Genomic DNA, 10926 nt, shown 5'->3' with positions numbered 1-10926 from the left:
TTGGAGATGTCATTTACAAAATAGCCTACAACACCCTACTCAGCAAATTGGATGCAGTCTATCACAGTGACATCCGTTTTGTCACCAAAGCCCCATATACTACCAACCACTATGACCTGTATGCTCTCGTTGGCTGGCCCTCGCTTCATACTCATCGCCAAACCCACTGGCTCCAGGCAATCTACAAGTCTCTGCTAGGTAAAGCCCAGCCTTATCTCAGCTCACTGGTCACCATAGCAGCACCCACACGTAGCACGCGCTGCAGTAGGTATATCTCACTGGTCACCCCCAAAGCTAATTCTTCCTTTGGCCGCCTCACCTTCCAGTTCTCTGCTGCCAATGGTTGCAACAAACTGCAAAAATCCCATCTATCCACGGTTTCTGGTCGGGTGGGTTTTAATAGTCACAGTGGGTACAACATCTCCTATGCACTTTCTGATAACTTCATTCACAGTATCGGTATATGCGTCAATATTATTTTCTGAAGTTACTCTGAACATATCCCAGTTCGCGTGATCAAAACAATCTTGAAGCGTGGATTCCGATTGGTCAGAACAGTGTTGAATAGTCCTCACCACGGGTGCTTCCTGTTTGAGTTTCTGCCTATAGGAGGGGAGGAGCAAGATGGAATCGTGGTTCGATTTGCCGAATGGAGGGCGAGAGAGGGCCTTATATGCATTCTGGAAGGTAGTTTAGTAAATGGTCAAGGGTTTCAGCAGTGTGAGTACAGCAAGGGGGCTAAGCTGCCTGCCATCCAGGAACTCTACATTAGGCGGTGTCAGAGGAAGTCCCTAAAAATTGTCAAAGACCCCAGCCATCCCAGTCATAGACTGTTCTCTCTACTACCGCATGGCAAGCGGTACCGAAGTGCCAAGTCTAGGACAAAAAGGCTTCTCAACAGTTTTTACCCCCAAGCCATAAGACTCCTGAACAGGTAATCAAATGGCTACCCGGACTATTTGCATTGTGTGCCCCCACCAACCCCTCTTTTATGCTGCTGCTACTCTCTGTTTATTATATATGCACAGTCACTTTAACTATACATTCATGTACATATGTAACAGTATAACTGTAGTCCGTCCCCTCGCCCATACCCGGGCTCGAATCAGGGACCCTCTAAACACATCAACAATTGACACCCATGAAGCCTTCGTTACCCATCGCTCCACAAATGCCACAGCCCTTGCAGAGCAAGGGGAACCACTACTTCAAGGTCTCAGAGCAAGTGACGTCACCAATTGAAACACCATTAGCGCGCACCACCGCTAACTAGCTAGCCATTTCACATCGGTTACACTCACCCCCCTTTTGACCTCCTCCTTTTCTGCAGCAACCAGTGATCCGGGTCAACAGCATCAATGTAACAGTATAACTTTAGTAGGTCCCCTAGCCCATACCCGGGCTCAAACCAGGGACCCTCTGCACACCTCAACAACTGACACCCACGAAGCATCGTTACCAATCGCTCCACAAAAGCCACTACTTCAAGGTCTCAGAGCAAGTGATGTCACCGATTGAAACGCTATTAGTGCACACCACCGCTGACTAGCTAGCCATTCATTTTGAATATAATCCACGTAATAATTCAAATTTCCTGTTGCTGCAGGATTATTTTCCTGCTGTAGCAAACTGGCAAAAATTCTAATAAAATCTAATTGTATTTGTTACATCCTTAGTAAACAACAGGTGTAGACTAACAGTGAAATGTTAACTTACGGGCCCTTCTCAACAATACGTAGAGAAAAATAACATTAAAAATAACAATAACTTGGCTATATACACTATATACTGTAACCATTTAGCAGACTTTTGGCTTGAGGGTAGAGGCTGTTCAGGGTCATGTTGGTTTCACACTTGGTGCATCGGATTGAACAGTCTATAACTGATCCCACTTCTGCATAAAGTTTGAAAGACATTCAAGTCACACTTATAATGAAATTACTGGTGCCAAAAATAGGGTCTGAAGTGCTAAACTGCTCTCATCAAATCTCATTATCTTATCGCTACTGATTTATTGCAGGAATTTAGCACTATTTGAATGATAAATTCTTACACCTTGCATATTAAATATCATGTGCTGCTAAAACAATGTTTTCACATTGTAATAACATTAGCACATAATAGCAGGGCCACACAATTGGGCTTTTGTACGTACATAACCTAAAATAATATTTTCCCTATATCCTTGTATCACAAGTTTTCTTTCCCATCGTTCTTTGTGTAGTTTATCTTGTAATTTAAATAGATGGGCTGCTTGGGTATTTAGATACCTAAAGGGGTTGGAAAAGACTCACACCTGAATACATAAAAGATGCTGCTACCACAGAAGCAGTGCTCTACATCAACTGTCAGCATGCAGAGTATGGCTCACTACAACACAATACAGTGGTGTTGTTATCATCCTCGGTGCTACACTGTGCATGTGTAGTAATAGTATTATTACAGTAGTATTTAGTTGACAGACAGTTAAGCTAGGACCAATTATGAGTGTAATAAAAACAGTATATGGGTGTTGTTCATGCCACTGTTTTCTGCAGTATTTCAACTTGGCTCATACATGCATGAGGCTGGTTAGACTCGGAGGTTGTATTATTTAATAACATCCCACACAGTCAACAAGGGCATGCAATTACATTTTAGTCATATAACAGGCACTCTTATCCAGTGCAACTTACAGGAGCAATTATGGTTAAGTGCCTTGCTCAAGGAGAAATATTTTGACCTACTTGGCTCTGGGATTTAAACCAGCAACCTTTCGGTCACTGGCGCAAAGCTCTTAACCTCTAGGCTACCTGCCGCCTGTCTCAGCTCTTGTCTTTGTTCCTCTGCTCCTCCTCTCTCCTGCAGTGTAAAGTGAGATCTTTCTACTGGAGATAAAAGGAGAAGCTGTCTATTTATGGTCTAACTGCTTCCTCTGGCTCGTGTATTAAAGAGGAGATTGATTCTAAACAGTGTGTGAGCCAGGAGCGCCAGAGTTGGGAACAATGCTTTTATCTTACCTGTGAATGAGAGGAGCTGTGCTCACACATACACACAGCGCCTACACGTGCAACGCCCCTCACGCACTCACACATACATACACATAGTTACACACCTCTGAAATAGACATTCTATGCAACCCACTGAGGGATGAGCAATGCCCAGAACTAACTAAGGAAATACCATCAAATACAATGCTATCCCTTAAAAAACATTATGGTCACGCTTACAAATACTAAGGTGAGATATGAAGGATAAGTATGCAAAGTTATTAATAAAGAGTTAAGCCTCACACATTATCATCATAAACCCATTGTGGGGTACAGAACCTTAGGCACCTTTGAGAACTGGGGTTCCTCATTAGGACATGGTGAATATGAATGTCCTTTGGCTTCTCTTCTCTTCTCATGTACGAATTGCAAAAATCGCTGAAGTTGGAGACTTTATCTCCCTCACCAACTTCAAACATCTGCTATCTGAGCAGCTAACCGATCGCTGCAGCTGTACATAGTCTTATCGGTAAATAGCCCACCCAATTTTACCTACCTCATCCCCATACTGTTTTTATTTATTTACTTTTCTGCTCTTTTGCACACCAATATCTCTACCTGTACATGGCCATCTGATCATTTATCACTCCAGTGTTAATCTGCAAAATTGTAAATATTTGCCTACCTCCTCATGCCTTTTGCACACAATGTATATAGACTCTTTTTTTCTCTACTGTGTTATTGACTTGTTTATTGTTTACTCCATGTGTAACTCTGTTGTCTGTTCACACTGCTATGCTTTATCTTGGCCAGGTCGCAGTTGCAAATGAGAACTTGTTCTCAACTAGCCTACCTGGTTAAATAAAGGTGAAATAAAAATAAATTAATTTAAAAAATCATAATAAGGGAGATATGCGGTATAGGAGATGCACATTACATATTGGTCTCACTGGATGGATATGTATAGACACTTCCTCTAGATGAGGTGATGCCCTCATCAGAAGGACACACACAAGAGACCTAGGCTACATTTGTAATCATTCTCCCTTCCATCTGTCATCACTCTTCAGGGACTTCACTGGCACTCTGATGACAGTCCCGGCCTTAGGATGCTACAGTAGCTATAGGAGGACGGGCTCATTGTAGTGGCTGGAACGGAGTTAATGGAACTGAGTCAAACACATGGTTTCAATTATATGTTTGAAGTGTTTGGTACTGTTTCAATTATTTAATTCCAGCCATTATAATGAGCCCATCCTCCCACCAGCCTCCTCTGCCGTACACCCCTAAAGTGAAAACCAACTACAAAGGCGCTGAGAATATCGCTCATCTGCAATTCCTGCCTTTCCATAATGATTTCTGTTAAAGAAAAAAAAGATAGGAAGAGATGAGTGAATGGGAACACGTTACATGTGGGTGAAATCTTTCCTTCCCTATTGAGTGAACAAAAAAACATCGCTTAATTTATGTCCAGTATGTTCAGAGAAACAATATACAGCTTGGAAGCAAATTCTAATGAGCTATCCTCAATTCCATTTAATAGACTGTGGGGATTATAAATGGGGGTGATGGATAGAGAGAATAATAGTCAAAGAGTAATAGAGTGCATATTTTATTTTTTACGCCAATAGACCTATATGCAATGGCATGCAATGACATTGAGGACTAGTCTACTAATAAACATAATGATATGACAAATAATATCAGAATTTTTCAGGCCCTTAGGAGAATTGTTTTGGGAAACATCACTCTGAAGAGATTGTCAAACAGTTGATAGACCTAGTTATAATATGCATTACCATATCCTTATAACACCAAGTAAACTGTCCTAAAGAAAGATCACTTTAAACACAACCGTCTATCTGACCACCAATTCAATCTAAATCCTGCGACTGGAGATTCGCCAAAGGAATTCTAATTGGTTCAGAACAAAAAAGACAAATACAATTTTATGTCTGAGTTCATCTCAGAGATTCTGTGAAGCCATAAAACACCCACACATGGTGAGACCATGCGGAACTCTGTATAAGTTACTCTCATTAACTCTCTGGTGCAAAGACATTCAAGTGTTCAACCTCTCAACACAACCTACTGTACTGTTAAAATCTAAGTAAAAGTATAAATTACTAGCCTAAATATGTGTCAAGATAGTCAGATACACTACATGACCAAAAGTATGTGGACACCTGCTCGTCAAACATCTCATTCCAAAATCATGGGCATTAATAAGGAGTTGGTCCCCCCTTTGCTGCTATACCAGCCTCCTCTCTGTTGGGAAGGACTTCCACTAGATGTTGTAACATTGCTGCGGGGACTTGCTTCCATTCAGCCTCAAGAACATTAGTGAGGTCGGGCACTGATGTTGGCCTGGCTCACAGTCAGCATTCCAATTCATCCAAAAGGTGTTTGATGGGGTTGAGGTCAGGGCTCTGTGCAGAGTCAGTCAATCTCAACAAACCATTTCTGTATGGACTTTGCTTTGTGCACGGGAGAATTGTCATGCTGAAACAGGAAAGGACCTTCCCCAAACTGTTGCCACAAAGTTGGAAGCACAAAATTGTCTAGAATGTTAGAATGAGGAGGCTGCTATAGCATTATAATTTCCCTTCACTGGAACTAAGGGGCCTAGCCTGAACCATGAAAAACAGCCCCAGAGCATTATTCCTCCTCCGCCAAACTATAGAGTTGACACTATGCATTGGGGCAGGTAGCGTTCTCCTTGCATTCGCCAAACTCAGATTTGTCCTTTAGATTGCAAGATGGTGAAGCGTGATACATCACTCCAGAGAACGCATTTCAACTGCTCCAGAGTCCAATGGCGGCGAACTTTACACCACTCTAGCTGACGCTTGGTATTGGATATGGTGATCTTAGGCTTGTTTGCTGCTGCTCTGCCACGGAAATCAATTTCATTAAGCTCCCGACAAACAGTTATTGTGCTGACAAACAGTTAGTGTGCTGAAGCTGCATCCAAAGGTAGTTTGGAACTTGGCAGTGAGTGTTTTTTTTAAGCATTATGCATGTGCATCAGCACTCGGTCGGGTTCTGTGAGCTTGTGTGGCCTACCACTTCGCTGTTGCTCCTAGAAGTTTTCACTTCACAATAACAGCACTTACAGTTGACCAGGGCAGAAATTTGACGAACTGACTTGTTGAAAAGGAGGCATCCTATTTACTGCCAATGTTTGTCTATGGAAATTGCATAGCTGTGTGCTCGATGTTATATACCTGTCAGCAACGGGTGTGGCTAAAATAGCCGAGTAAAATAGCCGAGTCTACTAATTTGAAGCGGTTTTCACATACTTTTGGTGATGTGGTGTACATTGTAGGTCCCTCGCTCTGCGTAAGAAGCGATGCACAGTGATAGAATAATGACATCGCAAATTCATAAAATGCCTCTCCCTGTTTGAATTCATGACCTAACGCTTGTCAGAAAGAAAAGAACCACTGTTTTTGGAATATAATGAAAAAAGCTTACACAGTCTATGAATATTTTAAAGAGTTGGGTGGTGACATGTGAGACAAATTTGCCGACGGCATTCCTATTGGTTTAGTGGGAACGTGATGACACAGGAGTTCGGCATAATACTTTAAAAAGGTTCGCTGTCAGTGGTGAGCCACTGTGAAAAAGACGACCGTTAACTCCTGATAGGCGAACTCAAGCGTTGGAAACCGAGAGCAACCTCGAGATTACTACTGAACATCATGAGTGAGGTAGGATACTGTATTTTCTTTATGAAAGAAATGAGAATGGGGAAGTATTTACACACGGGCGCAGCTCTTGTATGAATAGCCTAGTTCTGAATAAATGGCGATACCCATCTTTTAATAATCCTCATGGTCCATAACCGACGGACTGCTACCAGCTACCAAATGATGTGATTTATTTACCTTGAATTTAATGTGATGTATTTATCTTTAATCCACTGATGCTGTGAACAGACATGATTCACGTTTGCAGTTGGATGCTGCAGCATCAAAGTGCCGCGCCGCAACGCTCAGTTTGTTCGGAACTCCGCGGGCGCATCTATACTGTACTACCCTCAACTCATCCCACCTGCGGGTTAAACGGGTTTACGGTGGACTAAACAATGTAAGCCTACCCTTCATTCATGGGCACTGAGTTGCAATATGACCACGAAACTCTTGTTAATGCCTTTACAATATATAAATTCGAAGCGTACTTGTTTTTCGATGACATGCGGCATATAAACTGGAACTGTACCAATTGGAACAGGTTTTAAGTAATTGTTGTATGGCCAGGTGAATTCCGGGTGCCTAGTGTATAGTAATTAATTTCCAATCTTAGGCTAATGAGTGTATTGAGAATATCACAGATCAATATGTCTTATGAAGATGAACTTTTATTTAGAGACAATGTCAAGGATCCCTCACCATGAATTGCAATGGCCAATATACTATAGCCTTCTGTAAACATTTCTTAACGATTTCCTCGAGGAACAAATAACTGCCATGAATATGTTTCTTATCATTCATTCGACAACGAAGGATGTTTTCATCTCAATTCATATAAACTACTGTACCTCTGGCAGTCTATATGTTAGGTGGTTGGTGAGATTGGTTATTGGCTACTATACCCTCAATATAGCTGTAACCAGCACGGTCCTAGGCAACAAGAGCACAACCAACCTCACAGGGGTTTACAGCTTGGAATGGAAAACTGCTGTTAGGTTTTCCCACAGCTAACTGGCCTCTGATCCTTAGTCACAGATGTTCCAGCTTGATTCCTTTCAAAGTGGTTGGAGGGGGATATTAATAGCATCTTTTTTCAGCCAGAGCAAGAACATTTTATCTGGCAGGGTCTCTCTCAAAAGTTCATTATTGAATATTCGCACATTGGTGGAGGTCATAAATCCCTTTTGCAGCTATGGTGTTAATAGCGTGCCTATATGTGACAATGCCATAAACTGTAGTGTTAATCGAGTTTCATAATGTCATAAACTGTAGTGTTAATCGAGTTTCATAATGTCATAAACTGTAGTGTTAATCGAGTTTCATAACGTCATAAACTTTAGTGTTAATCGAGTTTCATAACGTCATAAACTGTAGTGTTAATCGAGTTTCATAATGTCATAAACTGTAGTGTTAATCGAGTTTCATAATGTCATAAACTGTAGTGTTAATCGAGTTTCATAACGTCATAAACTTTAGTGTTAATCGAGTTTCATAACGTCATAAACTTTAGTGTTAATCGAGTTTCATAACGCCATAAACTGTAGTGTTAATCGAGTTTCATAATGTCATAAACTGTAGTGTTAATCGAGTTTCATAACGCCATAAACTGTAGTGTTAATCGAGTTTCATAATGCCATAAACTGTAGTGTTAATCGAGTTTCATAATGCCATAAACTTTAGTGTTAATCGAGTTTCATAATGCCCTAAACTGTAGTGTTAATCGAGTTTCATAATGTCATAAACTGTAGTGTTAATCGAGTTTCATAATGTCATAAACTTTAGTGTTAATCGAGTTTCATAATGTCATAAACTTTAGTGTTAATCGAGTTTCATAATGCCATAAACTGTAGTGTTAATCGAGTTTCATCACGCCATAAACTGTAGTGTTAATCGAGTTTCATAACACCATAAACTGTAGTGTTAATCGAGTTTCATAACGTCATAAATTTTAGTGTTAATCGAGTTTCATAATGTCATAAACTGTAGTGTTAATCGAGTTTCATAATGCCATAAACTGTAGTGTTAATCGAGTTTCATAATGCCATAAACTTTAGTGTTAATCGAGTTTCATAATGCCATAAACTGTAGTGTTAATCGAGTTTCATAATGTCATAAACTGTAGTGTTAATCGAGTTTCATAACGCCATAAACTGTAGTGTTAATCGAGTTTCATAATGCCCTAAACTGTAGTGTTAATCGAGTTTCATAATGCCCTAAACTGTAGTGTTAATCGAGTTTCATAATGTCATAAACTTTAGTGTTAATCGAGTTTCATAATGTCATAAACTTTAGTGTTAATCGAGTTTCATAATGCCATAAACTGTAGTGTTAATCGAGTTTCATCACGCCATAAACTGTAGTGTTAATCGAGTTTCATAACACCATAAACTGTAGTGTTAATCGAGTTTCATAACGTCATAAATTTTAGTGTTAATCGAGTTTCATAATGTCATAAACTTTAGTGTTAATCGAGTTTCATCACGCCATAAACTGTAGTGTTAATCGAGTTTCATAACGTCATAAACTGTAGTGTTAATCAAGTTTCATAACGTCATAAACTTTGCCACTGTGTCACATTACAATTTTGAAGGTCCAATGCAGCCGTTTCATCTCAGTATCAAATGATTCCCTGGTAACAGTTAAGTACCTTACTGTTTTCAATCAAAATGGTCAGTAGTGCTGAGCATTAGTGCTTTCTGAGGTCGGTTCAGTTTTAGTTGTAATATGAAAAAATTATTAAGGTCTTTTATTTCGGTCTTATATTTTATATATTTTTTTTTACCTTAAAGGTATTATGAAATATAGCTTTTTTTTAAAGTAAGCATTCACTTGTCAAAACATTGAAAATATTCCATTGTCTTTGTTAGGGCCACATTGGGTAGACATCAATAGAAAAATAGGAAATTACTATGAAATAATTAAATATTTCATTTGTGTATATTACTAAATCTCATCTCTGCTCAGGCAGTAGCAGTTTGCCAGCCAAACCATCTACAGTATGTGCTCCACATACTGTAATGTCTTTAGTCATCCTATTTAGCCAGTCTGCCTAAGTAGCCCATGTTGCAGAGCTGTCTGACAAAATCATTTGACTAGTTATTCAAAGTAGATATGGCATACTTTCACAAACTGTCTCTGTCCATCTCATTGTTGTGTTGTGTACATTCCACTCTCATGCGGTGTGTGTGTCTAACGTAACTATCAGGCGTAAAAGTGTGTCCGTCCACAGATCTGTATATAATGATGAGATGCTCATGTCTCCACCCTAACAATGGGAGTCGTTGTCCCAAAGGCAGGAAGACAAGCGACAAGTTTATATCCAAAATAAGCCCATAGAAACACATTGGGCTTATTTTGGACACACTTTGGTGAGAATCAAAGCTTTCGCTTTGCCTTTTCCTCTCTGATCCATCTCCGTCCGAGACTGAAAACTGGCGAAATGGGTTATGGGATTGTAGTTAAGTACCACTTTTCTGAGCTGAACTAGGTTGAATATGTGTTTAATGAATACAACTCCCTTCAACCCAGAGTCCCACACAGTTCTTGCCTTGATTTCTGAAATGATGATCTGAAACTGCATGCTGGGCTCACAAAAAAAAATGTAATTCAAGTAATTTAACCGATGTAGGTCAATTAGTTGTTTAATAACAGAAGAAACACTAAAATGTTGGTTAATCTCTCAGCACTAATGGTAAAAAATAAACAAAAATAGCTTCTTAGCAAGAACAATTTCTCAAGCAAGAATTTTGCTAGGGCTGTCTGGGAGTGGTCTGAACAGGGAAATGAAAATTGAAAACTAGCTGTTATTAGCAGAGAGATTTGGAACTCTCTTTCTTATTGGTCTATTAACTAATTTACTCCTTGGTGATGTCAAAACTCCATCCCACCAAAACAGGCTGAAAGCAGCTCTTCCACTAAAAGGTAATTATCATAGTTTTCACAATTTCACAGTATTATTCTAATCTCATAGTCTGTAAATATATATAAAACACAGGGAAATCACATTTTTGACTGCACTGGCCTTTAAGTAATTTGACTGACAGCTTGCAATACACATATTTAGGGGCTAAAGTATTCTGAATTGTCACCATATTGTCTGTGAAGTCAAAGATGTTCAGCTCTCAATTCTGCTGAGAAGTCAGTCACACTTGTGGAAAGATTAATGAAGGCTTTTCTGCCACCCAGGGAATTAACAGGCTTAGTGCTCTTACTGTGACATTCTGTCTTCAGAACATGGGTGACAAGTTAGCAGACAAACCACT

Source organism: Oncorhynchus masou, chromosome 13 (genome assembly GCF_036934945.1).
Source record: "Oncorhynchus masou masou isolate Uvic2021 chromosome 13, UVic_Omas_1.1, whole genome shotgun sequence".
In the NCBI taxonomy this organism is placed as follows: domain Eukaryota; kingdom Metazoa; phylum Chordata; class Actinopteri; order Salmoniformes; family Salmonidae; genus Oncorhynchus; species Oncorhynchus masou.
This window is presented reverse-complemented; position numbering follows the sequence as displayed.